The sequence below is a fragment of the Triturus cristatus genome, chromosome 2_2 (genome assembly GCF_964204655.1).
Source record: "Triturus cristatus chromosome 2_2, aTriCri1.1, whole genome shotgun sequence".
Lineage (NCBI taxonomy): Eukaryota > Metazoa > Chordata > Amphibia > Caudata > Salamandridae > Triturus > Triturus cristatus.
This window is the reverse complement of record NC_140582.1, coordinates 408,637,616-408,654,638: the sequence shown is the minus strand read 5'-3', so window position 1 is coordinate 408,654,638 and position 17,023 is coordinate 408,637,616. Positions and strand designations below refer to the sequence as shown.

Below are 17,023 nucleotides of genomic sequence, written 5' to 3'. Positions count from 1 at the left end.
CCATCTTGCTCCTGCCAGAGTCAGAGCACTCTGATTGGCTGCCAGCAACATGAGAAAAATGTTGCTGGCAGCCATTACGGGATGTGGGGACTTAGTCCCCTGTCCTGACTTTGTAAAAAAAGAGAAAGGATACATGGAGCATGGTAAGGATATCCTGGCCCCCTAGGCCCTGGGGCCAAAAAGAAAATCAAAACATCAAAAGATACCGCAGGATTGGGAAGAAAATGGCAGCCGGGCTGCATATAATTATATTATGGCCCTGGGGAGCCTACCACTTGTCCAAACAACACTTTTATGGGGATGGATGATGAGCGCCCCCCTCCTCAAGCCATTAGAGGCCCCAGGGAGCCTACTCCTGGGCCGGATATTAATATTTAAGGGGAGGGGGGGCATGAGGCTCCCCACCCGTGTCTTGAGAGGCCCTGGGGAGCCCACCCCAGGGCTGTCTTTCATTTTTATGGGGAGGAGGAGCCGCGTGGCCTCCCCTTACTCGAGAGGCCACGGGGAACCCACCCAGGGAGCTCACATAGATTTCCATGGGAAGGGGGGATGTTCAGCCCCCCTCCCAGAGCCTGAAGAGGCCCCAGGGAGCCCACCCTGAGGCCAAAAATGCAGAAAATGGGAAGAGGGCTGCGCGGTCCCTCTACCTAAGCCATCATTTGCCCCGGGGTTGACTCAGCAGCTATGTCCTGGCTGTGGTGACCACCCCGAGATATAGCAGTTTCCCTGCCCACAATGATGCAAGGAGGGAAACCATTGTTGACTCTCACTTGGCGGGAGCATTTTTTAATCTCCCGCCAAGCGGGAGCAAACATCATGTCCACTCTCAGCTGGCGCAAAGGCAAACAGATCCAAATATTACTCTCACCTACAGGGAGCAGCATTATTAGCTGCTCCCTGTAGGTGAGAGCAATGCCAGCTCCTTGTGGATGTGGAGAGCCGGCTGGATCTGCAGAAGAAATGGTGGATGCGCAGGGTGGGCACCATGGCACCCACCTTCAAGGTGCCGGGCCCTGGGGTATGGGGTCTCTGGGGCCGAAATTGAACTGGAGAGGCGTGCTCGTGCCATTTTGCCCTTTAAGTTGGTGCCGGGCCATGGGAGATGGTGTTCCCGGGGAAGAAATCGGGCCGGGTAGAGCAGCCACATGTCCCCTCCCCATTTAAGTTGGTGGGAGCCCCCAGAGGATGGGGTCCTCAGAGCATAAATCGGCCTGGGTAGGAGGGCCACATGCCCCCTCCCCTAATAATAACACCAAGCCGCAGGGGATGGGGTCACCATGGCCAAAACTGGCCCAGGAATGGCGGCCATGTGCCCCCCTGTTGTAAGGTTCATTAGGGCCCGCGCACAGTCTCCATTTTTAGCTTCACATTTTAACTTTTTCTAATGGTGACGTTTTACATGCTTTGCACTTACACAACATTGTACTTAGAAATTATTTTGCCTGCAGCACATTTATTAGTAAGCATATTATCATGTTGCCAGAACACTCTGTCCAAGGCTAAGAACATTGAACGCTATACCTTTGCATTTAGTTGTCCAGTTGGAGATAGATCTAAGACTCCAGACCAGCATCAGCTCAGCACCTTTGACACAGTAAGATTAGAACAGTGCTTTTATTATATAAACTGCATTTGAGCCAAATTTGGCAGTGGTGTACTTCTGCTGGGATTATCCTGGAATACTGTACACTATGATGGAAATGCAGCTCTGCTGACGCAAACCTTCATCCTGCAAAGGATGATTGCCTGCTTTACACCAGATCGGCTTTCGGACTCATCATAAACAGGTATGGGGGGCTGGGCTGTTCCAAGATATCTGGCAGTCGGTAATCCTACTATGCTCTCAAATTCAAGTTTCAAGTTTACTTTTTATTTGCATAGTTACTTAAAACCCTTGCAACAACAGCAATAAAACATTAAGAACATACAAAATACTATGTTACACTTTTGGTAAGATTAAATCAATCTCATGTATTAGAATAAAACTTTTCTCATTTACTGTGTCCAATAGGAGTTACTTAAAAAGAAATTATTGTTATTATGCTGAGATAAACCATAAATGGCAGTGTTTTACAGAGGAAAGTGCTGTGTACAAAGGCCAATACTGAAAGTCAGGGTGGATCTGGTTATCCCCTTCGCTGCCATGCCTCGCCCTGCCCCGTGTCACTGCCTTTTTTAGCTTCTTGGGGTACTTTGCACTTATGCCCCCATAACATTTTATCCACATAAGGCATCCACACCAAATTTGCGTAATTTTCTTCCAACATTCTGCAAATTCATTCTAAAGGGACACTGGGTTTGCAGATTCCCCTGGAGAGGACCGAGAAATTAGGAAAAATACAGCAATATTTAGGGTTTTTGGGGAAAAATGGGAAAAAAGTGCTGCAGAAGAAAATGTCTGTTTTTTCCCCTGCAAACAGTATCAATTAAAGTTTTATGGTGCTAAAATCACCATCCCCCAGCTTTCAGAAACAGGAAAACCTTTGTAGAAATCCACAATTTCTACACGGTTTTGGCATTTTACTGGGGCATAGCGATTTTTCCTATTTTTGTGCTTTAAACCTCCTTCCAGTTAGTGGTTGAAATGGGTGTGAAACCAATAATGGATCCTTGAAAGCTATACATTTCTGAAGAGTAGACAATTGTATGAATTCAGCAAGAGGTCATTTGTGTAGATCCTTCAAGCTTTTCTTATAGAAAGGAACAGTTAAAATAAAAGAAAATTGAAATTTAGTTGAAAAAACAGCCATTTGTGCATTCACTTGTAACTTCTAACTATGGCAGATTTTTTAAAGCTATATATCGTTACGTCTGTGGGACCCTTCTGGTTGCAGGGAAGTATGAGGCTTGTAGGTTCACCAAGTACCCGAGGTACCAAGAGCCAATAACTGAATTGCACCTTGCAATGGTTTTCATTGTGTACCGGGTATACAGTAATTAATTTGGAAGGCAGAAATGCATAGAAAGAAAAGGTTAATAACACTTGTTTGTCTATTCTGCGTACCCCTAAATCTCCCAATAAAAATTGTACCTCACTTGTGTGGATAAACCTAGTGTCTGTGGCATGAAATGGCCCAAAATGCAACGTGGACACATCACATTTTTCCTCTGAAAACTGGCCATTTTTCACAATGTGCCTAGCTGTTGATTTTGAGCCCTAGCTCGGCCAGTACATAGGGAAACATAGCAAGCCTGTACATTTTTAAAATTAGATACCCAGGGGAACTTAGGATGGGGTGACTTGCGTTGTTCTCACCATGTTCTGTTACCGAGAGTCCCTTGCAAACCTCAAACTTTGTAAAAAACCTACTCAACATTCCCCAAGCCTGCCGATAGAAATGGTACCAAACTTGTGTGGGTAGGCCTAGGGCCTGCAACAGGAAATTGCCTAAAACACAACGTGGACACATCACATTTTTCCAGCGAAAACTGACCCTTTTTTGCAAAGTGCCTAGCTGAGGATTTTGGGCCCCAGCTCAGCCGGCACCTAGGGAAACAAGACACCCAGAGGAATCTAGAATGGGGTAACTTGTGTGGCTCTTACCAGGTTATGTTACCCAGAATCTCTTGCAAATCTCAAACTTTCTCAAACAAAACAAATTTTTCTCATATTTCTGTGATGGAAAGTTCTGGAATCTACGGGGAGCCACAAACTTCCACCTACCAAGCAATCCCACAAGTCTGCCGATAAAAATGATACCTCACTTGTGTGTGTAGGCCTAGTGCCTGCATCAGGAAATGACCCAAAACGCAACATGGACACATCCCATTTTTCCAGTGAAAACTGGCCCTTTTTTTGCAATGTGCCTAGCTGTGGATTTTGGGCCTAGCTCAGCCAGCACCTAGGGAAACCTAGCAAACCTGTACATTTTTGAAAACTAGACACCAAGGGAAATCCAGGATGGGGTGACTTGTGTGGCTTTCACCAGGTTCTGTTACCCAGAATCCCTTGCAAATCTCAAACTTTGTCATAAAAACCCACATTTTCCTTACATTTCTGTAATGGAAAGTTCTAGAATCTGTGGGGCGCCACAAACTTCCACACACCAAGCATTTCCCCAAGTCTGCCTATAAAAGTGGTAACTCACTAGTGTGGGTAGGCCTTTTGCCTGCAACAGGAAATGGCCCAAAACCTATTGTGGAGACAAAAATATTTTTCATGAAACAACCTGGTTTTGCAATCGAGTCACCTGCGTTTTTGGTCCCAGGCTCGACGGCGATCTAGGTCAACCTACCAAATCCAGACATTTCTGAAAACTAGAGACCTGGGGAGTCCATGGCGGTGTAGCTTGCACGGATCTGCCAAGGTTTTCTTACCCAGAATCCCCTGCAAACCTCAAATTCGCTTAAAAAATCACATTTCCCTCGTATTTCTGCGTGGGAAAGTTGTGGGATCACCAGTTCATCACAACTTTCCTACCACCCACCATTTCCACAGGTCTCCTGTTAAAATGGTACCTCCTTTGTGTGGGTGGGCAAAGTACCAGTGACCGCAAAGGGCCAAAAACAAATTTCCTACCACCCAGCGTTCCCCTTGGACTCCCGATAAAAATGACACCTAACTTGTTTGAGTGTCCAATGCAGAATCACCTAAAAATGTATATAAAAAATATATATATCGCTTAGAGCTCGCTGTGCTATCCCTTCAAACTCTATGTCTTTGGCCTTTCCCAGTCACAGGCCCTGGGCTCACATGCACAAGTGAGGTATCATTTTACTTTGGAGACTGAGGGGAACGCTGGGTGGTAGGAAACTTGTGCTGACGCGGTGATCCCTCTTTTATTTAAAAACCCTTTCCCGTCTTGGGTCCAGGACCCATGTGCAAGAAGTACGGGAGGTTATAGAAGAGATATGTGCAAAAAACCAAAAATTGGGAATTGGGTAGGTCTTAGTCGGGGGCTGCTTTGCCTGGGGAGGGCTTGAGTTGAATACCCATGCGCAAGCGGTACGGGGATCAAGAGGTGCAAAAAAACTGGTCTTAGACTTAGTAAGGCTGCTTTATCTGGAGTGAAGGCTGGCGACCCTCGCCTAATGTCCCAGGTCCAAGCAGAAGAGCTCTCGATAGTGTAGTAGTATTAGACAGGAGTACAAGTATCATCATAATAACACAGTAATGTTAAAACGGTTGAACTGTTTATCTTTTTCACTATTCTTGTAATGCTGGTTACAATGCTTTGTTTCATCCCCCTAATATTTGCAGTTCACGCTTTCTATACAAGAATATGATTGCCTCATAAATGTTTGAAAACCAATTTGCATCTTTCTTGTGTTTACCTTGGGCATACGAAAGTAAACAACGAAAGGGTAGATCTTTTTCCCAATTTCCTTGGGGAATTAGAGTGGTCATGTTCTGAGTTTGCAGATACCATCTGGTACACTGGTAAGGTTAGGGGTTCAGATGGGGCACTGTTAGCTAGCTAGGAATTGGGCCAACATACTCTGATATGTGTAGACTGAGTTCCCATATTCTGACAGTTATGTTTTCCGGTTATGCAGTCCTACTTAATTTGTACGAACCGTATGACACCACTCCAACTTTAAAATGGTTCCGGGCCCTGGGGGATGGGGTTGCTAGGGCCGAAATTGGCCTGGGGTTGTAGACCGCGTGTCCCCTCTCTGTCTAAATGGTGCAGGGCCATGGGGTCCCCGGAGCCACAATTGGCCCAATGAGGGAGGCCATACACAACCCCCATAAAAATGCTGCCAGGCCTTGCGGACAGGTCCCTGTGGGCAACATTGGCTGGGGAGGGGAGCTGCGTGTCCCCCTCCCTCTGAAAAGCGTGCAAGGCCCCAGGACATGGCCTCCTCAGGGCTAAAATCAGCCCGGCAATGGGGGCAGCTTGATGCCCTCCCCATAAAAATTACGTTAAACCTTGGGAGATGGGGTCCTCAGGACCAAAATTGTCCCAGTGAGGGAGCCACAAGCACCCCCTCCCCTTTATTTAAAAAGAGTGGCCCTGATGGATGGGGTCCCCAGGGCCTAACAATGCTTTGGGAGGGAGGCCACATGTCCCCCTCCACTTTATTTAAAGAAGTGGCTCAGGGGATGAGGTCCCGCGGCCGATAATGGCTCAAGAAAGAGGGCACATGGCCCACCTTGACTTAAAATTAAAATTAAAATGGCTCTGGCGGAAGGAGTTCCCAGGGCTAGGCCCTATGGCCAACCTCCTACTGCACACAGCCAATGGCTGTGTGAAGCATGGTGTTGGCTGTATGGGGCTGTTGACTGGCCCTGTAGCCAACACTCCACCATGCATGGCCGAAGGACGTGTGCGCCAGGAGGTTGCTTTTACGTATGGTAATTAAGTATTACTTTACATTTAAAAAAACTTGAAATTCACTGGAAAAAACAAATATTAAAGTACCGTTATAGGTAGGTGTGATAAAAGGATCTGTTTTTCGTTTTAGTTATGTGAATTTGTCTGTGACAACATTAACGTTTTAAACACAAAAAACACAGAAATTCAGGATTACTTCAGTAGTGATAGTTAGCAGTGCTAACTATAACTTGCGCCGCCACCATGCACTGCTTGATGCATGGCAGGGGTGCTTGATGTAATCAATGATGTCATTTGAGATGTCATCAGTGATGTCATAAACAATGTCATAGAACATGTCATGAGTGATATCATATGTGAGGTCATTGGCAGTGCATGGCAGGGGTGCAAGTTATAGTTAGCGTTCCATTAATTGGTGAATTTCTGTGTTTTTTTTGTTAAAAACGTTAATGTTGTTAGTGACAAATTCACCTAACTCTAACGTTTCTTTAACTCTTTATTTTTTAGTGAATATTATCAACTGGCGGTCGCCAGTAGATAGTTATAGTTAGGACCGAGTTCCCATAGGAAATCTGAAAATTCTATTTTGAATAACTTTGGCGCCGGTTGACTTATGTTCGTGAAATTTTCAAAACTAATGGGGCGCTCCGCTCAGCTCCTACCCTGAAAGTCTCGGGGTGATGCGTCAGGCGGGGGCTGAGAAAAAAGGGGGGTCCCAAAACACGTTTTCCCCATGCATTTTTCCATAGGACCTTTAGACACAGCTACAGCCAGAACGGCTGAACAGAATTACTTGAAATTTGGCAAAGAGGTATTCCTCAGGTCAGGCATGTGCCTTTTGCATATATGGTGTAAATCCGTTCAGTAGTTCCTGAGAAAATCAAAAGTAAAATCATATACATATCTGGGCGGAGCCTAACCACACATCTCATTGTGAGATTTGATTGGCTGTCAACACTTCATCCAAGAAGTGTTGGCAGCCATCTTGGGACCAATATACATGATAGCACCTCATTAAAAAGCATTGCAGTTAATAGAAGGTTTCAAGACTTTAGTTACATTATAAATCATTTGTTGATGGTACCATACTCATTTTAGGAATTGTAGTATGTTCTAAGGTGATTTTACCATGTGAAAAAGCCTTCTGCTGGGATATCATGAATCATCTTTGAGAGAAAACTTTTTTCACATGCTTTTCCCACAGAGGTTTGGAAGGTGATCTATAAGCTAAACTGAGAGCATATTTTCTGTAAATTCACATTTTCTTTCTCAGTCATGTGATAATGAAGTCTGACATTCTCAGTAAAACATGTACATCCAACAAGGGCAGAGACTGTCAGTTGATTCCTTTGTGTTCTACTGCAGCTTCCCAGAGTGTTCCAAAGAACAGCTAGTGCGCTAACAGTCTTACTTATGACAAAGGTATGGCACACCTGAAGCCATCTTGATTGGAATAAAGTGGTAACATTTAAAACATTTAATTTAAAAAGGAACAAAATGAGAGGGTTTATTTTGCCATAGAATGTATGATTAGTGCTGCAGAAAGAAAAATTAGGGCACATTTTGAGTGACTTCTCAAATCCTCTTCTATTTCATTAAAGAATTCTGACATGCAGACTGAAACATGCACTTTCAATACCAGCAGCAGACTTCCCTGGTGAGCAGTAGCTTTACTACAGTGATCTAATGAGCAACTAGAGTGCTAACATTCTGAATTTATGGCAAATGTGTGACACACATGAATGCCTTCTTCATTTAATCAAAGTAAAAAATTGACAGTATGCCTACTGAGGAGACTGCAGTAAATGAGGAAATTAGGAAACTTCATAACAAGTCTCCCAAGATGGCCACCAGAGACAAAAGAGCCCAAATGTAGCACAAATATCACCGAGATGTAGCCCAAGTATAGCCCAATGACAGAAATCCCAGAGTGTTTTAAAGAACAACTAGAGCGCTAACAGTCTTACTTATGACAAAGATATGGCACACCTGAAGCCATCTTGATTGGAATAAAGTGGTAACATTTAAAACATTTAATTTGCAAAGGAACAAAATGAGGGGGTTCATTTTGCCATAGAAATTATGATTAGTGCTGCAGAAAGAAAACTTAGGGCACATTTTGACTTCTCAAATCCTCTTCTATTTCATTAAAAAGTTCTGACATGCAGACTGAAACATGCACTTTGAATACCAGCAGCAGACTTCCCTGGTGAGCAGTAGCTTTGCTACAGTGATCTAATGAGGAACTAGAGTGCTACCATTCAGAATTTATGGCAAATGTGTCTCATCTGAATGCCTTCTTGATGGAACCAAAGTAAACAAGCATTGAAAATGCAATAGGTCTCGCCCTCGTTTAAGTTAAAGCAATTCTGTTTGTAATTAGGTGGCTTTTTAGCTTTGCTTTTATTAGTGTTTTTCAAAATTTCATGTACATAACATGCATATATGTATATGTATGCATGCATTTATATTTGTATTTATATAGATTTGCAGATTATATATATGTTTATATATGTATGTGTATATATATATACACATTCATATATATAAATGCATATGCATATATGTGCATATGTGTGCGTGTAGAGAGAGGTAGAGAGAGGTAGAGAGGTAGAGGTGTAGAGGTAGAGACGTAGAGGTAGAGAGGTAGAGGTAGAGAGGTAGAGAGTAGTAGAGAGAGAGGTAGAGAAAGGTAGAGAGGTGGAGAGTAGAGGATGAGTAATAGAGAGTAGAGAGAGAGTAGTAGAGAGTAGTAGAGAGAGTAGCAGAGAGTGAGTAGGAGAGAGTAGTAGAGTGAGTAGTAGAGAGTGAGTAGTAGAGAGTAGTAGAGAGTGAGAAGTAGAGAGTAGTAGAGAGTGAGTAGTAGAGGGAGTAGTAGAGAGTAGTAGAGAGTGAGTAGTAGAGAGTAGTAGAGAGTGAGTTTTAGAGAGTGAGTAGTAGAGAGTAGTAGAGAGTGAGTAGTGGAGACTGAGTAGCAGAGAGAGAGTAGTAGAGAATGTGTAGTAGAGAATGAGTAGTAGAGTGAGTAGTAGAGAGTAGTAGGGAGAGTAGTAGAGAGTGAGTAATAGAGAGTAGTAGAGAGAGAGTAGTAGAGAGTGAGTAGTAGAGAGTGAGTAGTAGAGAGTGAGTAGTAGAGAGTAGTGGAGTAGTAGAGAGTGAGTAGTAGAGAGTAGTAGAGAGTGAGTAGTAGAGAGTAGTAGAGAGTGAGTAGTAGAGAGTAGTACAGAGTGAGTAGTAGAGAGTGATTAGTAGAGAGTAGTGGAGTAGTAGAGAGTGAGTAGTAGAGAGTAGTAGAGAGTGAGTATTAGAGTGAGTAGTAGGGAGTAGTAGAGAGTGAGTAGTAGAGTGAGTAGTATAGTGAGTAGTAGAGAGCAAGTAGTAGAGAGTGTGTAGTAGAGAGAGTAGTAGAGAGTGAGTAGTAGAGAGTGAGTAGTAGAGAGAGTAGTAGAGAGTAGTAGAGAGTGAGTAGTAGAGAGTAGTAGAGAGTGAGTAGCAGAGAGAGTAGTAGAGAGTAGTAGAGAGTAGTAGAGAGTGAGTAGTAGAGAGAGAGAGAGTAGTAGAGAGTGAGTGGTAGAGAGTAGTAGAGTGAGTAGTGGAGAGTAGTAGAGAGTGAGTAGTAGAGAGAGTATTAGAGAGTGAGTAGTTGAGAGTGAGTAGTAGAGAGTGAGTAGTAGAGAGTAGTAGAGAGTAGTAGAGAGTGAGTAGTAGAGAGTGAGTAGTAGAGAGTAGTAGAGTGAGTAGTAGAGAGGGAGTAGTAGAGAGAGAGTGGTAGAGAGTAGTAGAGAGTGAGTAGTAGAGTAGTAGAGAGTGAGTGGTAGAGAGTAGTAGAGAGTAGTAGAGAGTAAGTAGTAGAGAGTGAGTAGTAGAGAGTAGTAGTAGAGAGTAGTAGAGTACTAGAGAGTAGTAGAAAGTGAGTAGTAGAGAGTGAGTAGTAGAAAGTAGTAGCGAGTGAGTAGTAGAGAGTGAGTAGTTTAATTTAAAAGGAACACAATGAGGAGGTTCATTTTGCCATAGAAATTATGATTAGTGGGGAAAAAGGAAAAATTAGGGAACATTTTGAGTGACTTCTCAAATTCTCTTCTATTTCATTAAAAAATTCTGCCATGCAGAGTGGAACATGCACTTTCAATACCAGCAGCAGACTTCCCTGGTTAGCAGTAGCTTTACTACAGTGATCTAATGAGCAACTAGAGTGCTACCATTCAGAATTTATGGAAAATGTGTGACACATCTGAATGCCTTCTTGATGGAATCAAAGTAAACAAGCATTGAAAATGCAATAGGTCTCGCCCTCGTTTAAGTTAAAGCAATTCTGTTTGTAATTAGGTGGCTTTTTAGCTTTGCTTGTATTAGAGTTTTTCAAACTTTCATATACATACCATGCATATGTATGCATATATGTATATGTTTGCATGAATTTATATTTATATAGATATGCAGATTATATTTATATGTTTATATATGTGTATATATATATATACACATACATATATATAAATGCATACGCATATATATGCATATATATATGTGCATATGTGTGCATGTACAGAGAGGTAGAGAGGTAGAGGTGTATAGGTAGAGGTGTAGAGGTAGAGAGGTAGAGGTAGAGAGTAGTAGAGAGAGAGGTAGAGAGGTAGAGAGTAGAGAGCGAGTAATAGAGAGTAGAGAGTGAGTAGTAGAGAGTAGTAGAGAGTAGTAGAGAACGTATTAGAGAGTGAGTAGTAGAGAGTAGTAGAGAGTGAGTAGTAGGGAGTGAGTAGTAGAGAGTGAGTAGTTGAGAGTAGTAGAGAGTGAGTAGTAGAGTGAGTAGTAGAAAGTAGTAGAGAGTAGTAGAGTGAGTAGTAGAGAGTAGTAGAGAGTGAGTAGTAGAGAGTGAGTAGTAGAGAGTAGTAGAGAGTGAGTAATAGAGAGTGGTAGAGAGAGTATTAGAGAGTGAGTAGTAGAGAGTGAGTAGTAGAGAGTGAGTAGTAGAGAGTAGTGGAGTAGTAGAGAGTGAGTAGTAGAGAGTAGTAGAGAGTGAGTATTAGAGTGAGTACTAGAGAGTAGTAGAGAGCGAGTAGCAGAGAGCAAGTAGTAGAGAGTGTGTAGTAGGGAGTGAGTAGTAGAGAGAGTAGTAGAGAGTGAGAAGTAGAGAGAGTAGTAGAGTAGTAGAGAGTGAGTAGTAGAGTGAGTAGTAGAGAGCAGTTGAGAGCGAGTAGTAGAGAATCAGTAGTGGAGAGTGAGCAGTAGAGAGTAGTAGAGAGTGAGTAGTAGAGAGTGAGTAGTAGAGAGTGAGTAGTAGAGAGTAGTACAGAGTGAGTAGTATAGAGTAGTAGCATGAGTAGTAGAGAGAGAGTAGTAGAGAGTGAGTAGTAGAGTAGTAGAGAGTGAGTGGTAGAGAGTAGGAGAGAGTAGTAGAGTGAGTAGTAGGGAATAGTAGAGAGTGAGTAGTAGAGCGAGTAGTAGAAAGTAGTAGAGTAGTAGAGAGTGAGTAGTAGAGAGTGAGTAGCAGAGAGAGTAGTAGAGAGTAGTAGAGAGTGAGTAGTGGAGAGTGAGTAGTAGAGAGTAGTAGAGAGCGAGTAGTAGAGAGTGAGTAGTGGAGAGTAAGTAGTAGAGAGTGAGTAGTAGAGAGTGAATAGTAGAGAGTGAGTAGTAGAGAGAGAGTAGTAGAGAGTGAGTAGTAGAGAGTAGTAGAGTGAGTAGTAGAGAGTGAGTATTAGGGAGTAGTAGAGAGAGAGTAGTAGAGAGTGAGTAGTAGAGAGAGAGTAGTAGAGAGTGAGTGCTAGAGAGCAGCAGAGAGTAGTAGAGTGAGTAGAAGAGAGTAGTAGAGAGTGAGTAGTAGAGAGTGAATAGTAGAGAGTGAGTAGTAGAGAGAGAGTAGTAGAGAGTGTAGTAGAGAGTGAGTAGTAGAGAGTAGTAGCGAGTGAGTAGTAGAGAGTAGTAGAGAGTGAGTAGTAGAGTAGTAGAGAGTGAGTGGTAGAGAGTAGTAGAAAGTAGTAGAGTGAGTAGTAGAGTGAGTAGTAGAGAGTGAGTAGTAGAGAGTAGTAGAGCGTGAGTAGTAGAGAGTGAGTAGTAGAGAGTTAATAGTAGAGAGTAGTAGCGAGTGAGTAGTAGAGAGTGAGTAGTAGAGTAGTAGAGAGTGAGTAGTTTAGAGTGAGTAGTAGAGAGTGCGAAGTAGAAAGTAGTAGAGTAGTAGAGAGTGAGTAGTAGAGAGTAGTAGAGAGTGAGTAGTAGAGAGTGAGTATTAGAGAGAGAGTAGTAGAGTAGTAGAGAGTCAGTAGTAGAGTAGTAGAGAGTAGTCAGTCAGTGTCAGTCAATGTCAGTCAGTCAGTGCCAGTCAGTCTGTCAGTGTCAGTCAATCAGTGTCAGTCAGTGTCAGTCAATCAGTGTCAGTCAGTCAGTGTCAGTCAATCAGTGTCAGTCAGTCAGTGTCAGTCAATCAGTGTCAGTCAGTCAGTGTTAGTCAGTGTCAATCAGTGTCAGTCAGTGTCAGTCAATCAGTGTCAGTCAGTCAGTGTCAGTCAGTCAGTGTGAGTCAGTCAGTGTCAGCTAGAGCAGCTCTGCTGACCTGGTTCTCTGGCTCTAAAGCAGCTCTGCTGACCTGGTTCTCTCTCTCTAAAGCAGCTCTGCTGACCTGGTTTCTCTGGCTCTACAGCAGGTCTGCTGACCTGGTTCTCTGGCTCTAGAGCAGCTCTGCTGACCTTGTTCTTATGCTACAGAGCAGCTCTGCTGATCTAGTTCTCTGGCTCTACAACAGCTCTGCAGACCTGGTTCTCTGGCTCTAAAGCAGCGCAGTTGACCCAGTTCTATGGCTCTGAAGCAGTTCTGCTGACATGGTTCACTGGCTCTATAGAAGCTCTGCTGACCTGGTTCTCTCCCTCTAAAGCAGCTCTACTGACCTGGTTTCTCTGGCTCTGCAGCAGCTCTGCTGACCTGGTTCTCTGGCTCTAGAGCAGCACTGTTGACCTGGTTCTTAGGCTCTAGACCAGCTCTACTGACCTGGTTCTCTGGCTCTAAAGCAGCTCTGCTGACCTGGTTCTATGGCTCTAAAGCAGCTCTGCTGATTTAGTTCTCTGGCTCTAAAGCAGCTCTGCTGGCCTGGTTCTCTGGCTCTAAAGCAGCTCTGCTGACCTGGTTCTCTCCCTCTAAAGCAGCTCTGCTGACCTGGTTTCTCTGGCTCTACAGCAGCTCTGCTGACCTGGTTCTCTGACTCTAGAGCAGCTCTGCTGACCTAGTTCTTAGGCTCTAGAGCAGCTCTGCTGACCTGGTTCTCTGGCTCTACAGCAGCTCTGCTGACCTGGTTTTCTGCACTCACGACGCACGCACCCGACTTCGCGAAAATATATTTAAAAATAATATAAGTACAAATATATTATTTTGATGAATATCTTACATAATCTCTTGCCTTAATATGTATATTAAAGACACATACATATCATTTTGGAACATAATTTTTTTTTGCGGGAGTCGCGCACCCAGCGCGCCCCAGCACGTATATGATGTCACGCGGGACCCGCAAGCGTGGAAACATCTCGTACCGTAATGCGCGTGTGTCGCGAATGCGCGGGAGCAGGAGTCGCAGACTGGTCGCATACCAATCGCGCATATCACGTGATATTAAATGTATATGATGTAACTGAAAAACACGCAGCCATCGCACACCATACACGGATCCTTCATGACTTTTCTAAAATGGCGGCTAGAATGCGCGCACCCACCGTGATGTTTACACTGATTGCGCGACTGCGAAAAAAATTAAAAATTTTTTTTTAAAGAAAATGATATAAATATATTAAAATAAAAAATGAAAACAAGAAAATTAATCAATATTTCAGTTTTAATTAAAAAATGTTTTTTGCAATTTTCAGAAAAATATATAATGTTATTTAATGAATAAAATATTTATAAATAAACAGTTAAAAAACTGTAGAAAATCAGTACAAAAAATAGATATAACTACTATCACACTTAAAAGTTAGCATTTAAAAAACCTTAGAAATTCACAGAAAAAACCATAGGTTTCAGGGGTGTTATAGTTAGCTGCCCATTTCACTCTTACAAAACCATAGAAATTCCTCCGTTGTGACATCATCAGCAGTGCATTGCGGGCGCGTGAGTTATAGTTAGCAGAACTAGCTATAACGGAGGAATTTCTATGGTTTTGTAAGAGTGAAATGGGCAGCTAACTATAATACCCCTGAAACCTATGGTTTTTTCTGTGAATTTCTAAGGTTTTTTAAATGCTAATTTCTAACTATAACGTCTCTGAAACCTATGTTTATTTTCAGTGAATATATATTATCTACTGGCGGTCGCCAGTAGATAGTTATAGTTAGGACCGTGTTTCCATAGGAAATCCGCAACATTCTATTTGGAATAACTTTGGCGCCGATTGACAAATCCTCGCGAAATTCTCAAAATAGGTGGGGCGCTCCGCTCCGCTCCTACCCTGAAAGTCTCGGGGGGATTCGTCAAGCGGGGGCTGAGAAAAAGGGGGGTCCCAAAACGCGTTTTCCCCATGCATTTTTCCATAGGACCTTTAGTCCGAGCTACAGCCCGAACGGCTGAACAGAATTACTTGAAATTTGGCAGAGAGGTAGCCCTCAGGTCAGGGATGTGCCTTTTGAAGGTCTCGTGTAAATCTGTTCAGAAAATAGCATTTGAATCAATATATATATCTATGGGCGCGCTCGGAGCGCGTACCGTAAGCTTACCGTACGCGCACGCCGCTGTGCACGAGCGTGATTCTGATTGGTTGTTAGATCTCAGTAAACATTGGAATCGGACGAAACCAGGAAGTGTCGGCCGCCATTTTGTCTCTCGCAGTCTGAGGGGGTGAAAAACAAATGTGGAGAACGTGAAAAGGGGGCAGGGTGGACAGTTCCTGACCCCCTAGCCTTGGTCAGGGGGTCCCAGAAGGACCCCCAAGGGCAAAAATTAATTTTAATTTTTTTTCGAAAAATCGCCGAATGCGCGTAGCGTACGCGCACGGCGTAAACGGAGAAATTCCACGAGGGAAAATTCCGCGAACTTCGCGTAACTATTACGCGTACCGTAAGCGCACGGCAAAAAATTTTTTTCAAAAAGGAAAGCTTAAAAAAAAATTAAAAAAATTGTGAGGTAAGGTTGGCTCTTAAAAGAGCCGTTGGGTTAATACAGGGATGGAGGAAAGAAAGAATGGGAATATTATGAGTGTCTACAAACGTGCTGGTCTATCTTATTGTTAATAAGGGAAACACTGGTCTCCCCAAAAACAATAAGACCACAACACGTTGTACACCTCATTGAAACCCTCCGAAATCGAGGGTTAATGTCCAGAGGAGCAGAAGAAGGTGATGCTCCCACCTCAGAGGAAGGGCTCAGCTGAGCTGCCGATGATGTACTCGGCTGAGCTTCTGAGGTTGGGCTCCGGTGACTTACTGAAGAGTTTTCTCCAGTATGTCGAACAAAGGTCCTGGGATGTTTATCCCTAAGGTGTCTCATCATAGAGTGATTTCCAAAGGAATACATCTTCCTTGGATCTCCTCTAGATAAAACACGGTCACAAAGTGTGCAAGTGACCAATGGAGCATTGACCTTTTTCTGCCCCTCTGGAAAAGTAAAATACTCCCACACAAAAGAATCCTTTTGTTTCCTCCTTCTCTGTCTGATGATGGTGCTGCTAGGCTCACTCTCAGAAGAGGTCTGCTGCTCTGCCATTGTATCTCAATGTCAATTCAGCTCCTTCTCCTAGGGGATCTCAAGCAGTAATGAGGGGAATGGGTGTGGTGTGGGAAGTTTCTGGAGCTGAAAGTAGTTTCAACCAATGAAAAGTGTTCTTTGTGGATCACATGACCTACCGTGCGCGCTCAGTAAGCTTACGGTACGCGCTCGTAAACAAGTACGCATGCGCAAAGGTGACGCTTACGGAGCGCTTAGACGCACTCGGGCATGCGCATTACACGCCCCTGCGTAACCGCGACGTTGCTTCCGCGCAACGCGCATGCGTGTACGCGTACGTCACGTATTACGTAAGCGCACCGTACTTATGACGTACGGAGCGCGTAGCGTCAGCTTACCGTATGCGCACGGAAAAAAATGCACAAAAAAAAATTAACCATTCCATAATGCAGGATATAGTACATATATTATTTTATACATAGGTTTACCAAAAATCTCCAAAAAAAAATTCTACTACTCTCTACCACTCACTCTCTACTACTCTCTCTCTCTACTACTCACTCTACTACTCTCTACTACTCACTCTACTACTCTCTACTACTCTCTACTACTCTCTCTGCTACTCACTTTCTACTACTCTCTACTACTCACTCTCTACTACTCACTCTCTACTACTCTACTACTCTCTACTACTCTCTCTACTACTCACTCTCTACTACTCACCCTCTACTACTCTCTACTACTCTCTCTCTACTACACACTCTCTACTACTTGCTCTCTACTACTCACTCTACTACTCACTCTACTACTCACTCTCTACTGCTCCCTACTACTCCCTAGTACTCACTCTACTACTCACTCTCTACTACTCTCTACTACTCACTCTCTACTTCTCCACTACTCTCTACTAATCACTCTCTACTACTCAGTCAGTACTACTCTCTACTACTCTCTCTACTACTCTCTACTACTCACTCTCTCTACTACTCTCTCTCTCTACTACTCACTCTCTACTGCTCACTCTCTACTACTCACTCTCTACTACTCTCTCTCTACTACTCTCTACTACTCTCTACTACTCACTCTCTACTACTCTCTACTACTCA

The 17,023-nt window shown here is 43.5% G+C and overlaps 1 protein-coding gene across 1 annotated transcript in view; it reads left to right on the top strand.

The window, feature by feature from the left end:
* LOC146862300 (UPF0462 protein C4orf33 homolog) overlaps positions 1–17,023 on the top strand; it is an 89,182-nt gene that overhangs the window by 26,762 nt on the left and 45,397 nt on the right. The window lies entirely within an intron of this gene.